Source organism: Rhipicephalus microplus, chromosome 10 (assembly GCF_043290135.1).
Source record: "Rhipicephalus microplus isolate Deutch F79 chromosome 10, USDA_Rmic, whole genome shotgun sequence".
In the NCBI taxonomy this organism is placed as follows: domain Eukaryota; kingdom Metazoa; phylum Arthropoda; class Arachnida; order Ixodida; family Ixodidae; genus Rhipicephalus; species Rhipicephalus microplus.
The window spans coordinates 24913000-24929191 of NC_134709.1; the positions used below are offsets into that span (position 1 = coordinate 24913000).

The window sequence follows — 16192 nt, forward strand, 5'->3', positions numbered from 1 at the left end:
GGGGTCATAACTTGAGAGGGCTGTATATATATCTGCATTACAATAATTCTTAAGGTCAACACTCCTCGTGAACCTTTGGTCGAGGAGGCATTCGAAGATGCACTTTATTTGCGAAAAACCCGAACGTGACTTGCTTTGTATAACTTCGTTCTGCGCTCTAGTGGGAGACGTGTTAGCTTATTTATTTTTTTTTTCAGAAACTGTTGTCCGCATTTCCATCTTCTACAGAATGTATTCACCCAAAGCAGCTGTTGCATGCCATCGCAAGGTATCGAAAACAAGAAAAGTTCGGCAGATCCCGCGCCTTCTGGAAATTCGATTCCATGCGAAGCTGTCGGCAAATAATTGTAAATGCTGAACATTACTTTTTTTTTTATCCATGCGCTTCGAAGAGGATGGACCTGTTTTTTGTGTGTTTAGCTGACGTTTCGAGATCGCGGGCTTAATGACGACTAAACTGACGTTTAAATGATCACTCATTCTGTCCGCACTCACGTTAGACCGCAAACGTTGGTACTCTTGAAACTAAGTTTACTTTATGGTGTGAATATCATACATACGGTTACGAATATCATACACATAGCTTTGTTTAGCGTATTACTCCGGGGTCGAGCAACGCTCGAATGTGTAATGTTTTCTATGACGGGCGGGCCGACGTTGGCAACCTGTGGCGGCCATATTGTTTTGGTGGCGTCTTTCTAATCCATTCTTTATTATTCAGTCACAGATGTCAAAACACCGTCGTAAACTACACGATTAAGCACCATGTACTAGTAATATAATGTTTAATCAACATTAGTGTTAATTCGTACAAACGTGGCACCGAAAATCATGTTTAGTGAAGAGACACATTTTTTGAATGAATGGGTGAACTAAAAGGCATAGTTGCCGTTAAAGAGACGACGCCAGCCCGAACGAGGAGCCCCAGGTGGCAACGGATCCGCATAATGTTACTGGTTGGTGCGCATTTTGAGCCGGTTGCGCCTTTGGCCCATACTTTTGTGAGAACGTGGCGGCGGAACATGTGAGAGGCCCTTTGGACTGCAGTGGACATGGTCCGGCTGTTGCTGTTGCTGCTGATGTTGATGATGATGAACTTCTAGCGCAACAAAATGACAGAAGCGGACAGGTCCCAAACAACGTGAGTTGGCGTCATCTTATCGCATCACACAGCTTTATAAGAAAGAACAGATATGAAGAGAAAGTAATTGCTGGGGTTTAACGTCCCATAACCAAAATATGATTATGAGAGACGCAGCAGTGGAGGGCTCTGGAACTTTTGACCACCTGAAGTTATTCCACGTGCACCTAAATTCAAGTACACGAGCCTAGAGTATCTTCACCTCCATCAAAAGTGTAGCCGCCGTGGCCGGCATTCGATCCCGCGACCTGCGGGTCAGCAGATGAGCGCCATAATCTCTAGACCATCGTGGCGGGGCAACAGATATGAAGGTCTTACGCAGTAAGTACAGTGGCCGCAAACCAACTCCACACGGAAACAGATTATTACGTGAACAACAGTCAGTGACCGCTGTCACAAAGCAATTACGTGCCACAAAGACCACTGGTTCACGTGCAGTGACCATTACTATGACCAAACGACACACTCATTGAGCAGCAGTCAATACAAACGCGAACTAGTGCGTCAACGCAATACGTTAAACATTAGTGCCAAAATACACGCGCGTAAATTTACATTTTTTCCTTCCTTCACTCACTTGGGAACCGAGAACGCTTGCAACCGGGCGACCGGTAGCGTGACGTAGGTTTTCGTTGACTGTCCTCACGGCGATAATTTCGAACATCCCCTTAACCTCGTAAGCAGCCTCTTCGCAACGTAACGCTAAAAAGGTAAAAATGACCCCCCCCCCCCCCGCCCCCGCCTTCGTAACACTAGCAGAAAACTTCCTGGACGGTTTGCCGCGTCTGCAAGCACACGCTCCAGAGAACCGTCACAAGGCGACCACAGAAAAAAAAAATCTTAAGAAAAATGAAAGAGCCGAACTCGTTGAGATGCGACGCACGGGAGTCTCCGGCTACGAGTCTCTAACAATGGACCCAGACGCGGCCTGCCGCAGGCGTCTTCGCGCTGTGCCGTTTGAACTGTACCATTCCGTTTCCCACCGGATTCTCTCGTACGTTCTCGTCCGAGCCGCCAGGCAGCGCTTCCCGAGACTGCGTAGGACGACGGAAGGAAGAAAACAGTGTCTGGGAGGGCAGGGTTACTAGAGACCACGAGAAAAAAAGAAAAATGGCGTCATCGTTCCTTCTTCTGGTTACGTGTCATCTGTATTTTCCCTTCGTTGTGTACCTCCTCCTGTTGTTTACTTTTTTCCCCCTCCCATCTGGTCTTTTTCTCACTCAAAGTGAAAACGCCTCGTCGTGGTCGCCTGAAGTCGCCGTCAGACCGTTAAGGTCGTGAGGCGGGGACATCGCTGGAGCGTTATCTCTGTACCGTTGGCTCTCTCACGCTGTAGTTCGAGGAAAGATTAAAAAAAATAAAGCGCAGATACCGGCGCTGTTTGCAGTGGCGTTTAACGGTGCTTTCAGTTTACGTGGTGCCGCGTAAAGTCACCGCCGCTGACGCTGTGCGCCCTCTCTGAAAGTCGGACCTCCTCGCTTACAATTGCAAACTGCCTTACCGCTCAGCGACAGTCGCGTCTCGTTTCACGTACTCTTTATTTTTTTTCCTACTGCGAACTTCCGAAAGAGGCTTGACTTTTTGCGGCGCGAAGAGTTGGCCAAGGGTAGTAAACGGGCCTGGTGAACCTGGTAGGGTAGGCCGAAACATTCATGACAGGCCCACTCCCCTGCTCTATTAGAAGCCGCGCACCATCATCATTATCATCGCCAACTCTTAGCCCACTTGAGTATTCTTGCCTAAGCATGCAGCAGATACTGGACGCCATTGAGAGATGCACATAGGGACGGCTGCTTTTGCCTTCCCAGCAGCTCTCTGGAAATGAATGGGTAATCAAGGTAGGGGCATTGCGATTCGAGATTAGCTGCGCTGTGCATAGCGACGACGTGCAACAGTAAAAAGAAAAAAAAAGAAGGGCGTCAATGATATGTGAAAAGGGATATATAGTATACCAAATGATTTCAGGGGATTTATTTCGTAAAAAAGGCTCAGTAATGGGAGTAAAAGTCGTTGCTTGCCCCTTTTGCAATCCACTGAGAGGTCTGCGCGTCCGCGATTCAATCAAACGTGTCTTCAATAAATAGCAAGTCGAGTGGATTGGCAGTTACGCCTGCGACTATACCAACAGCGAAACGTCATGTATACTCAATAGACTTAGCGACGTCCTTTTGGAATCAATGTTTGTCCTTTTCAACTGCTTATTTCCACACTCCGTTCATGAGTTTTGTTATCGCCCCATTACACGTGTAAGTGCTCTCAAGATGATTGTACCCCGCCGCGGTGGTCTAGTGGCTAAGGCACTTGGCCGCTGACCCGCAGGTCGCGGGATCGAATCCCGGCTGCAGCGGCTGCATTATTGATGAAGGCGATAATGTTGTAGGCCCGTGTGCTCAAATTTGGGTGCATGTTAAAGAAGCCCAGGCAGTTGAAATTTCCGGAGCCCTCCACTACGGCGTCTCTCATAACCATATGGTGGTTTTGGGACGTTAGACCCCACACTTGAATTTCGAGACGATTGTAGAACCTCGCGACGTGATGGCAAGTACAACGCGAACATTACAGGTTCTCCTGGAGCCTACGTGGCCGATAGCGATAACACTGGATTATTCGACGGCCCATGTAAAACGCCCACGCGCGCCACCACTACTTGTTCGCGCTTTACGACCGACGCTCTGTTCGCCACTATCATTGACATTCTATAGTGCTATAGTCAGGCTTTCAGTTTTCAGGCCACAAGTTCGGCCAGATAAGGAGCTTCTTGATTGAAACACACGTGCACACGCGAGTCAAAGAGCTGCTTCGCATATAAAAAAAAGAGCCTGACAAGAAGCCCAATCCCTGTAACCCCCCACCCCCACCCCGAAAAAAAAAATTTAAGTTCACACTCCCTGCTCTTGTTAATCCGCGACGTGCAGCCTAGCGCAATCTGAAGTTTATGCCACCTGCGTCGACCGGACTATAGCCTGGGACCTAGCAGCACGTTTCGGAACTGGGGAAATCAAGATTACACAATATTTTTTTCCCTCGTTGGCTGTTACATGCGACAGCAATCACCCCTATACGACGAGCTCTGCGCCCTTTTTTTTTCTACTTAGAGCTTTAAGTTCGTTGCGAACACAGTGTAGGAATATGCATGGACAGATACTGACACTCTTCCCCCAACACGTGAAAAAGCGCAATCCCGCGAGTCCAAATCATGTTCGGGGCGTTATCAGTAGGCTTGCTGCTTAACCGGTGCCACCTTAGATGGCGCTACGACCAGCGGAATCACTCGTCTCGGTAGCAAAACGTGGACTGCCGATTCTGCTCGCTTTTTTATGGCCCATGCGGCAGCGCTGTTTCGAAGCCAGGCTCGTTTGTTGGCGTGCATTTTATGCTGGTGTATCGACGGAGTTGGCATCGAATTGCTGAGTGGTGTCTGAAATGGGTAGAACGTGTTTTGTACCGAACTGCCGTTCTGGCTATCGGACTTGGGCGGAGCATGTGCGTCTCTTCAAAGTGCCGTCCGCCAGTGATCCTCCGAAGCCGTGGCACCCATGCGATTCCGAAGGCAAGCCTACCGACCACGCCCGTGGTGAGTTTTTTTTTTTTTTTTCAAAGGACGTGATTCCAACCACACATCACGCACGGCTCAAGTGAATGGTGCGACTTGACGCGCCTGAGGAACCTAATCTATCTATAAGGCCATTCCCACTTTATTTCCGAACTGTCCGAAGTACCCTGTACGGTAATGTGAACCTAGAAAGCCACCCGGAAGTGATGATCTGCTGTGAAAGCACTCGAATGACCCCAACTGCATAAATAAGGATGCACTGAATTTATACTAACCCCGGCATAGTCAGGAAAAAAAAAACAATTCGAGCTCCCTCAGACTCACTAATGAAACATGCCTCACTCTCACCGACGTTTTCCCAAACCGGACTAACTCTATCTCACAGACTCACTAAAATATTACCCACTATAGGACTCGCTGCTCTGTCTGAATGAATCGAAAAACTCGTTAGTCCGTTGGTGGCCTAACCAGTTAGCGGACTAACGTCTAAGGTGTCATTTTTTTTTTAACATCGGTGTCTCGCATAATTCTTGCCCTACTTGGCACTTTTGCTCTCATATCTTTAAGTGCGAGCTATCACTGGTTGAAATGCAGCAAACACATTTTTATCGAAAGAGGTGATTCACGTGGGGTGTTTCAGAAGGCCATCGTTTGAAACGAAATGTTGGGGGGGGGGGGGTCAAGAAACTTTCCCCCCTCCTCCATATCTCACGCTTCTGTTCAATTTATATAGAGCTGTTGTATGACCGCTGCTGCATTGATGCATGGCTATACACAATATAAACGTGAGACGACATAAGGGTGATTGTAACGCTGAAGATTAGTTGAGGCGGTGGCACATAAAAGCCCGTGATATAACGGAATGTGCCCACACGTGTCTTGCGGAAAAGGTTTGATGACGTGTGCGAAGGGACTGTCAGATTATTAGTGTCATCACCAGCGAGTCATATTCATTAACCCATTGCCCCGCCGCGGTGGTCTAGTGGCTAAGGTACTCGGCTGCTGACCCGCAAGGCGCGGGTTCGAATCCCGGCTGCGGCGGCTGCATTTCCGATGGAGGCGGAAATGTTGTAGGCCCGTGTGCCCAGATTTGAGTGCACGTTAAAGAACCCCAGGTGGTCTAAATTTCCGGAGCCCTCCACTACGGCGTCTCTCATAATCATATAGAGGTTTTGGGACGTCAAACCCCACATATCAATCAATTATTCATTAACCCATCTTACCCTGCCATACTAATTTTGGTTCACGCCAAATTAATGAGGTGATCGCGAGAGCACCCAGACGTAGGCGGATGGACAGATAGAGAAACAGACATGCTAAGTGAGCCTGCTCTTCACAAATAAATGCTTAGCATTAAAAAATGCGCCCTCCTCTGGCATAAGTGGTTCGGTCAGTCCAGCGACGCAGGCGGCGCCATGTAGCCGTTCTCCGAAGCTGTCACACGGTGATAAAACAGCGACGCAGTTCGGTCTACCAGTAGTCATAAACCAATGAACGCGTCTTCACGCTCTACGACGCTGACGTAAACGCTCGTGACGTCAGCGTCTCGTCCGCCATTTCGACCTTCCGCTGCGCTGCCTATAGTCTCTGGAATGGTCGAATTGCGGCTTAAGGAACAGCCAAAGGATTGAGTGAAGCTAGCATGAAACCTACCTCTCCTTGAAAGAGGATTCTGCGGCGCGGCGCTGTCGTAGTCTGTCGCGGCACTGTCTCGGATAACCGTCAAGTCATGCTGGGCTGTGCAGCCGTCAGCACAGTTAGTGTGAACGCTCCGCTGCGTCACCTGGACCGGCTTGTAATGACGCCAGCGCTGCGAAGTGTTCTTCAGTATGTTTGCTGCACCCGACGATAGCCGGAACTGTCGATAGCCAGCGCAGTCTACCCGTCGGCCATACACAAGCGAAAGAAAAGTCAACCCGCGAAGCCAACCTGCGCTCCAGCAGCTCCAGTTATCCTCAGCAGCCGCGAACGCACTGAAAAGCGCTTAGCCATGCGTCCGAGCTGGTACAGTCATACAGTATCCTAATGTTAACTAGAGGGGGCACTGCCACTGTGATCGTTCAGCTACCGTGGGAATTATGAGTATGACATGGATTTGCCTACTCTTCGTGCTTGCGGGCGGTGAACGCACTCGTGGCTTCGTTTATTGCTGCGTTTTGGTTTTGTTTCGAAAAAAAAAACCATTGTACACTTCGTGACCCGATTTGAAGTGGTAAGCCTAAAAAATTAAGGCAGTGAAGCGTAACTCCCGAACATTCACCGATTGTTGGTTCGTGACAGAGCAGCTTCAAGCCACGCAAAGCCAAAGGGGACTTAAAATACGAAGACTAGGTAAATCCTCGTGATACCCATAGTTCCCGCGCTCGCTGAAGCGTTATGCGTCGTAGCCCCCAACGACACCAGTGCCAGAGTTCCCTCTAGTGTATATTTAGGAAACTCTATGGGTACAGCCAGGCTGCTAAGCATCCGTGTTAAGCGTGCTGATGGCTGTACCACTGTTTCCCCACGAACTGCTAAACAATACCTTGCGCACGCTGATATCCAGTCCCTCCAAGAACGTCGCGATAGTACGCGCACGCCTTCGTGCCTTAATTTCTGTCCCGGGTTTTTGTGTTCACACACAGAGCGAAACTCTGCGTAGAAACATGGGAGGCGAGCCGCTTCCCTCGTGAAACGCAGAGTCGGGAACTGCAGCGGTGGTTAGGCAACGTGCCGGAATGGGGCGTCTCACAGTGTTGTGATAACATCACCGCGGAGGACACGCCACCTTGCATAGCAAGGGGAACATAAAGGCCTTCGTGACACACCAAAAGGGGCGGCAAGAGCTTGTCTCGCATCTTCAGCGGCGGAGTGCACCTGGCTGCATCGACTTCTCCCACATCACTCACGCGGGGCCGTGTGGCGGCGCTGCATGCCATGACTCTGTGGGCACGCACACCCGGCTGACCTGGTAGCCGGCTGCCAGCGAGCGAGACAAGGCGTTTACGAGGTTCCCACCGTTGCGCATACGCCATCAGTATACACGGCGGTGATCCCAAGCGTCGATTGAAAGAGCGCGATCTTGTTGTTACACCAGTTTGTGAGATACGCTGCATCAAACCTCGGAAGAGTAACCAGACGCGCTCACCCCTTAATCCGCCAACTATCTGTGACCGGTGTTGTTTTGGTGTTACTAAGCAAGCGGCCTTGAATAAGATAACGCGAACGATTACCCCGTCTACATCCGCTTTTCGAATCAAGTATAACGCGAGACCTGCAGCTTCAGCGAAAGCCCGCTGGTGGTTCTGCTCGCTCTTTGATGCGATGCCGGCGAGTGTGAAGCTGCACGAAACTGCGCTCTAATGTCTCTGAAGTTACGAAATATGTGTTAAAAGGCACGTACTGTATTACGGGTGGGTTTCTGTGGGCCCCGGCCTTATTAAGCTGTAACCTTGCAGAATTGTATCTTTAACTGAGTAGACGGTATACGGTAAGCGCATACGCACGAGACGGTTGTGTTGGTCCATTCGCCGTTTCATTACCCTATAAATTCGCGTCGTTCAAAAATAAGAAAACGCTCCATTGACAGCATAAAGTGGTGGCGCTCATGTTTCTAATACGTGAATTTTCATGCACGTTTCTTATTTTATTTTAGCTGTATCCGGTTTACGCCTACAACTAAAGTCAGGAGTGCTCTGCCCTAACCGCACCTTCAGTGTTGGAGAAGATTCGAGTATTGCAGTGGATCGTTTCGTTAAAATGAAAGACGGGAAAAGTCAAGCTTATTCGGGAGCTTACGCGAAAACCACTGATTAGGCTGGAAAATCTGATGATTGATGCAAATAAGACAGCGAGTTCGATCGATGACCAGTTTATTGACGACCGACGCTGATGATATCAGTGTATACATCGCGCATTGCTTGCATTAATTTGAGTTGGCATATCACGGCCACAAGTTCCACCAGATGAATAATTTCACCATGAAGATGCTGACTGCCCCTATCGTCCACGTCGCGATCCCGTGACCACATAAAATCGTCCACGAGTATGTCTTACAATAATTCCTTTCGTGTATTATTCGAAAGTACTCTTAAAAGGGTAGCGCTTGCAGCGTACTCAGACCATTGCAAATGGATGCTGCGACCTCACATGCTTATATTCGTCTGTGTGTGATGCTACTGCATTAAATGGTGCTGTAAAACTTTTTACAGCCAAAGCCTTTATGAGAACACAACAGGCGTTCTTAGTGCCATAGTTGTCCACCGCCCCGCCCCCTCTGCCACTGGTGTGTGTTACAGCTGTGGCATGGAATAAGCAATAAAAGTAATAAAAGAAAAGTGAAATACCCAGGATATATTGGAACTTGAACCCGGACCTTCTGCGTGGCAGTCCAACAGTCAACCTCTGAGTAAAGAGTTTTTTTTTTGTTTTTTATTGCATGGAGTGAACGCCAATAATAGTGAACTACGCACAAGACAAATAGCCACATTAGAATTATTTTAACATACACAATATGGCATTGGTGCAAGCAGTAGAAGATATTTAAGCAGTCGGGTAAATACACACAAGCATCCAGAAGGGGAAGCCATTCTGGAAAGAGCTCTAAAGTTTCAACAACACTGCGCGCTTGAGCAGCTTCTCGGAAGACAGATTTCGTAGACCGTGGTAATTCGGCATGCCTGTCAATCATGCTGCCTTTTCATAGCAAAATAAAGTCCAAATAACATAAACAGATCATACAGAGTATTATTGGTGGGACTCTTTTTGAAAGCGAAAAAACCTATACCATGAGCTGCGATGGGAAGTTTTTTTTCTTATTGCTCTTTTTAGAATGTCCCAAAAATAAAATGCATCCCGACTAGAAGAAAACAGCGCTCTACTGTCCCGGGTTTGATGCAGAATCTACAATTTACAGTCCCAGGGCACATATATTGATTTTTCGTTAAGCCACGTCTTCACTGGTAGAGGGGAAGCTTGCAGTTCACAGAAAGAACAGCGCAATGCAGTTCTTTTTTTTTAGTTCTGCACGTGATATTGACATTACACAATCACGAAATAATACATCATTATTAGACAAATGTGAATATGGCAGTCCGTAAACACGTTCAGGGAAAATGCCATTCACAAGTGCAGCGGTTAGCATTGTTCTGTCAATATTATACAAATACTCTAAACTAAATCTAACTTTCAAAAAATTGTCAGTATCAACAATTTTTTTAGGAATTCTCACAACAACGTTGTCTTGGAAACACATGTTATGACATAAACAAAAGAAAGGAGGTAAAGCAGGCGGTTTCAAAAGGCCACTAAATGAAAAGTGTGCCACACATCTTTGGTGTGGAAAAAAAAATCGCAGCACCAACTGTCGCACAAAGCAATGCACGAAGCTGAGGTTACCTTTTCCAAGGGGAAGAAGGCACTTTTGTTGTTGTTTTTTCATAATATTTATTTGAAAAATGTGTGTTTGACGCTATCCTGATATGGAATGGCTTTAATTGTGCTCCGAAGAAAAGCTTGGTAATCAATTCTTACATTAATACGCTACCTTTTGCCAACATCGCCTGTTGAAGCACACTTTGATATGTTTTTCCTCATCTGTATGCGCAGCCTATGGAAGACAAGTATGCAAGACTGTAATGCAGAGCCCACCATTTCTTCGAGCACGCATTTCATAAGAATGGGGCTGTTCTAAAAGAGATTTATGACCAAAGCGGCTTTAGACATGACTGGTCCCCATCTTGGTGAGGTGCTTGACCTCACCGCCTTTTCTTTTGTATGTGCGTATAACAAGACTTGAAGAACTTTCGATGTACTATGGCACTTTGTTAGTCGTCGAGTGTTTTTTTATTTCCTTAGTAACGCTTATTGGTGCTGTGTGATTGTACTTCTGTTTCATGCTGTTTGAGCCTCGCTGGTGCTGGAAGTTATTTGTGAAACAGATCTAATAGTTTCCTTGGCGGGGAACGAATCTCGATAACAAAAGTAATAATAAAGCGTGTCGGACGCGTGAGATGACAACCAGGTGTCACACAATGTCGCTTGTATAACGAGTGTGTCGCTGAATGTTTTCAGCCCGTTACGAAAAACTCAACCACTATTTTTCATCGTTGTCAGCCACACAAAAAGAGAGAAGGAATAATAAGAAATGCGGGGAGGTTAACCAGTGCTGAACCCGTTAGGCTACCCTGGACTGGGGAAGAGGTGAGGAAAGTTATAGAGGAGGAGCAAGTAGTCTCTTATCGGGCCGACGCGTAACAGTTTCGCGTTTCAAACCACAAACGGTGAAACAGACCGATATCCTTGAGGAAACGCAACAGCACTTGCGTTGCCTTTCAGAACTATAAGCAGCGCCATGGTTCCAATACCTTCTCGCATCAACAAAGCGCACGTAATCTTTACAGGTACAACATTTCTGCACAGAGTAATTGCGATTGATGACATAGCAATTCCCTACTTCATAAAAATTATGACGATTTGTGACGCAGAGGGTACCCTTCAAGTTTACTTCTAGCGGTTGCCCAATAGAGTTCACAACGGACTCCAGACAGGCCACTCTTGTAGCTTTCGTTGCGACTCTGCGGTGTTTTCCACGCAGGCATTGCTTTTATTCATTCGTTATGCATTCATTGTACATTCCTGCACCTCGTGTGCCCTAACTCTATTCAATCCTTGCGTCGGGTCAATGAATAGCTTCTACAAGCAGGGTAGCCTGTTCTTTCGTCTATGGAAATCAAGCGCGCTGCTACAACACTGGCCAGAACTGATCGGAAAGCAACGCAACATCCGTCACTAGTGCTCCGTTACGTGATAGTATTTGCGGACGCGGAATTGCCTGCGCCCGTGCAAACACGCGTACCTGGTGAACGATTTCGAACACAAGCACGAGATATACGACCACGTTTCGCTGGAAACGATGCATCATCGAGCCCGCTGCTTCTGCCACGAGCGCCCTAAAGCTTCGCAAGCTCGCCGCGATACCCAAGCGATCAAGCAACTCTCGTGCAGAATGTTGTACGATGAAGTCGCCAATTGCATTGCGCCCGTTGCGGTTGCAGATCGCGTTGTGTAAATAACAGTGACAGTGCCGCCATCGATCAAAGCGTGTCGCATTCGCAGCACAACCCGAAACGACCTTTGGCTCTTTACCTCGCTCAGCCAGCGGTAGACTAACACCCATCCCCGACGATGCCGGGAAAGAGCCGTAAGACGTTATAAAAGAATCCCGGTGGAGAATAACGCCGCGAGTGAATAAATAAGCTCGGGAACGTGACCGGCGGCAGTGGCGGAAGCGTTCGGAGCAGCAACGACACCAACGGTTCCACAAACGTCCCGCGACACCCGCAACGACCAGCGGGGTGCCCAAGTAACGCAACGGTCGCACGGCCGTCCGACAATAACAACAGACCGACCGCACATCGCACCCCGCAGCAACAGCGACTTCCGAGGGTTGCACACGAACCATATCCTCTCCATATACCAGGAGTCTCATCGTCTTCATAACGGTCAGTTCGCCGCAGCAGAGCATCGTCGTTGCGCATAGCATGCGGAGGTCTGGTCTGGCCGAGGACAAAAGGCAGCGCGACGCCATCGTCGTAACGCGAGGAAGTGGTTGGGAAGGGTATATGCGTCGCCGTGCGGCCGTTACAAGGAGGATGGGGGGTGTGCGGCCGTTACAAGGAGGATGGGGGGGTTCTCATCTTCAGCTGTCGTTCGGCTTTTCCTTCCTGCCACCATCACCCCCCATTGGGCGGTGTGACCCCGGCGGCTGGTTGACCTTCTCGAACTCGAAGTCAGCAGCTCCGCGGCTGCTACCGTGCGAAGGCCCAGCGTGGTGTCCAGACCCTGCCGAGGCGTCGTGCCGAGCGGGCGATCCTCATGCCAATGCGCGGCTGTTCTCAACACCCACTCCGAACGAACGGGCCCATCTCCGAGTCGAGGAGTGCCTCTTTTTGTACCTTCTTACCTCCGCTGACCTCCGGATCAGATGGGGAAGACGGCGCGTTTCACCCTGCGAGTTAAGCTTTATTTGTTTCGAAGCTGGAGCGTTGACTAACAGTAGCTGCTGCAGCCAGGGGTAATGTCGCTGTCACTCCCGCCCCCCCTCCCCCTTATCTTCACACACCCACCTACAACCTAATGTTCATCCCTACTCTGTCGGAAGTGATTTCCACTGAGCCCCCTTCCAGACGCTGCTTCCGTATTGTTCAGTCTGAGTGCCCGTGACCTCTTGTGTTCTGTCAGTAGGACAGTCGAAGGCGGTGGCCGATTGATCTCGTCGGCATACCAGCCGAGGCTACTGTCTTGGAGAACAGATTGTAGCGAGCCGCTGCAGCTCTGCAGATTCGTAAGCCGTCCGAGGCGGTGACTTATTGATCGAGCCTGTCTCCGACAGGCGCGTCTACGTCAATGCTATTTAGAGTGGCTTGCAACGAGCTGCTGGATTCGCCTGGTTCATGACTTGGTGGCTTTGTGGTCTTCTCTTAATATTTTTTTTATTCTTTTCCTCCCCTTATTGTAAACACTAGTAAACTGGATGTCACAATTTTGGTTGCCACCTTCCGGCCTTCAGCTTATTATTTTTTGTGTGTGTTTCTTTCTCTACGGGCCGTTGGCACTTGATGAGAGACGTTCGCAGATTTACTTCTTTAAGGGAGCATCCTTACTGGCAAACAGAAGTTGAAAAAAAAGAGAGAAAATAAAAAAGTCAGACAGCCGCAACTGTCGACATGAATGCATTGTCGTAACTTAGTAGGCACCTGACAGATGATTTGAATTGGAACGTTGCCGGAAGGAAATTGGTTGCTTCTATTCCTTCTGTTCTGTTTCTAAACCATGCATTAGTACAGTAAGGAGTGGAGAGTAAATGTTTGCCGCTTAAGACATTTCAGAGGTGATGATGTTATTTTTAGCAGCCACTGATTCATCTGTCCATTATTTCTATGTCATGTACCGCTTGGTCGTCAAGCATTCGCACTCTTGAAAATGGCGAAAAAGGTTTGATTCCTGATACCAGTGGCCTCTATTTAAAAGACCTGAGGTACAAGATCTCCCCATAAATCACGCGTGAACGTTCGTCAAAGGCTTAAAAATTGGGGGATCCTTAAGCATCACCTTTAAGAACTGCACGCGACAGGGATATCCTGTCCCTGGTGCGTATTTCAAGCCATTCGAGCATGAAATGTTTTCGAACTTGCTATGCACCCACTACGTGGCCTTGACAAAATAGGCGCCGAAACATTTGCGCCTTTTGTAGTGGGTTACCGGCTTTAAACCATGAATTCGTTACAATAATCACATGATCTGACTCCCTAGGGCAATGTACGCTTGTGCCACGCATTACTATTGTAATTTTATGTTGTAATGGAAAGCATGTATGCAGAACGCGTGTGTTTGTAAGTAGTAGTAAACAACTTTACTAAGGCAGCTGACGGTTTCATAAGTGGTCAGGACTGTCAGGCCATGCCTGGTCGCCACCTCGTCTGCGCGTTTGATGGCCTGGAGCGGGGTGTCCGGGCTTGTAGTCGTGAGGATTCTCTCCCAGGCTTCACTTGAAGGTGACTGTCCTAAGAGGTTTGGTGGGGGGAGGGTCCTTGCAGCATCCCCAGGTGACGTGGTCCAAGGTGGCGGCCTGTGTCTTGCAAAGGGTGCTCGTAGTTGTGAATAAGTCTGGGTATATGCGTCTGTATATGTACGGGGAAGGGAATGAGTTCGTTTGAATCATGCGAGTTACTTGCGCTGCGTTTCCAAGCAGATGAAATTATTTTCACTGCATTCACAAGCAGACGCATGACTGTGTCGTAGAACGCCCGCTTGCCGCGCAAACGACCCTAGTTCAATCCCCACACATACCCAGAATTTTTGTTATTTATTTTGTTTGCATTTTTTTTTCTATTTGCAGTAGAAGCCGGAGGGTTTCTGGACTAAGGAGCCCTCCCACCTCAGCGTGACACCGGGCATTGCTCGGGGCTCTGTTTCGAAAATAAACGTTTACTTCTCTCTCTCATCTTTCTAGATTTTTTGGTCTTGCACAAGATCATTTTTCGCTCGCAACCAATGACGCCGACGCTGCAATTTCTTCGAAACAAACTCTGGTTTACATTAATGACATAGGCAATAACTTGAGTTCTAACGTTCGGTTATTCGCCGACGATTGCGTAATTTACAGAAAAATTAACAGCTCTGAAGATTGTAATACTTTACAGAACGACCTGGATAATATTGTTAACTGGTGCGAGGATTCGCAAATGCAAATAAATGCTTTCAAAACAAAAGCTATGACATTTACTAGGTCTACTAACATGCACCTAAATTCGTATTCTATTAATAACACAGCTATCGAAAACGTTTCTACCCTAAATTATCTGGGTGTCCATTTGTCGTCCAACTTTACGTGGAATGAACACATTGATGCTACAATTTCCAAGGCAAGTAAAACACTCAGTTTCATCAGACGAAATTTGTATTTAGCTAGTCATTCAACTAAACTTTTAGCTTATACTTCATTAGTTCGATCCAAACTCGACTACGCGTCTATTATTTGGAACCCAAACCAGGCATACTTAACAAACAGACTGGAGGCCATGCAAAATAAAGCAGCACGTCTTATTACTAAGAACTATTCCCGCACATCTAGCATGACTGCCATTAAAGAATCTCTACAGCTGCCCTCCCTGGAAAAACGAAGAATACTAGCATTACTATGTCACTTCCACCGGCTCTATCATAGTGCGTCGTCATTTGCTGCATCGCATATCAAACCTGCCCATCGCATTTTTCCGCGTCTAGATCACCCTTTCAAAGTCCTCCCCTTGTTTGCCCGTAGTAATCTTCTTCGTCAATCCCCGTTGTTCTTGGCCATCTTTCATTGGAATCGATTACCACAAGATATTGCCACAATTCATAATCACGATTTGTTTGTAAGCCACTTGAAGCGATTTTTATTATCAGAGCCATGGACCATGTACTATGTGCGCTTGCTTTGTATTTATTTTCTATTTATTTTTGTTTGTTTGTTTGCTTTTCTACCGTTTTCTGTTACATGCCCGCTCTTGACTGTGTTTGCTCTTGAATTTAAATGTACTCAACACATTGTTCTCCCCCCCCCCCCCTATGTAATGCCCTTCGGGGCCTTTAGGGTATCTGAATAAAAAAAAACGCTATCGCGTAAAATTCAAGACGTCATAAGTAACCCGGAGGCTCTAATTTAATAAACAGCTCGCCGCAGCTTAATGACGAACTGGGTAAGATTATTGAATTGAAATGCTTATTTAAACGCTGAAAGAAAGTCACGAGTTAGCCTCGCCGTCGTGGTCAAGTGGTCAGCGCACTCGACTCCCAACCCGAAGGTCGAATCGCGCGCGGTGGTGGCAGCTGAATTTTTTATGGGGCAGAAATGTTTGAAACCCGGGTACTTAGATTTGGGTACACGTTAAATAATCCTAGTGGGTCGAAATTTCTGAAGCCCTCCACTACGACGTCTGTCATAATATATTGTGGTTTAGGGATGGTAAACCCCAAAT

At 47.7% G+C, this 16192-nt stretch overlaps 1 long non-coding RNA gene across 1 annotated transcript in view; it reads left to right on the forward strand.

The window, feature by feature from the left end:
- The first annotated feature begins 4215 nt into the window (after positions 1-4215).
- The window catches only part of LOC142774190 (uncharacterized), a 36112-nt gene continuing 24135 nt past the window's right edge, over positions 4216-16192 (forward strand). Inside the window, exon 1 of the long non-coding RNA XR_012886353.1 lies at positions 4216-4715. This is a non-coding gene — a long non-coding RNA (uncharacterized LOC142774190). The remainder of the gene's footprint in view (positions 4716-16192) is intronic.